Genomic DNA, 669 nt, shown 5'->3' with positions numbered 1-669 from the left:
AATAATGAATTTCTTACTCTCAGCCTGCTTTTTCTCTCTCTTCCCTTTTTTAATGACTCCATTGTTAAATAAGAAATGGATAATGTCAGCTTTCCCAATGGCACTAATAGTATTTGTTGCTGTTTCATAAATAATTGAGGAAAGCAACTGAAGCATAAAGAAGCGAATTATTTATTACGGTCTTCTTCTCTACCGAATATCACTATAATCTTTAATATTAATATCTTTCTTACAAGTGTATGGTTGGAAAATTGAAGTCAGTGAGTTTCATTGATAAATTAAGCAGCTATGAAATGTTATCAGGTGACTAGCTGATCCTGATTTTATCATCAAACTAAAACAGTACTTTGCTTAATTCATGCATTATCTAAATATTTATCTTAAGTGTGTGTTGACACATTCATTTTTTTGTTCTTTTTTGAGACAGAGTCTCGCTGTGTTGTCAGGCTGGAGTGCAGTGGCACAATCTTGGCTCACTGCAACCTCTACCTCCTGGGTTCAGGCGATTCTCCTGCTTCAGCCTCCCGAGTAGCTGGAACTACAGGCGTGTGCCACAATGCTCAGCTAATTTTTGTATTTTTAATAAAGACGGTGTTTACTAAACCATCTTTATTAAAGATCCGCCCACCTTGGCCTCCCGAAGTGCTGGGATTATAGGCTCGAGCCACC

Source organism: Cebus imitator, unplaced genomic scaffold (assembly GCF_001604975.1).
Source record: "Cebus imitator isolate Cc_AM_T3 unplaced genomic scaffold, Cebus_imitator-1.0 Scaffold103, whole genome shotgun sequence".
In the NCBI taxonomy this organism is placed as follows: domain Eukaryota; kingdom Metazoa; phylum Chordata; class Mammalia; order Primates; family Cebidae; genus Cebus; species Cebus imitator.
This window is presented reverse-complemented; position numbering follows the sequence as displayed.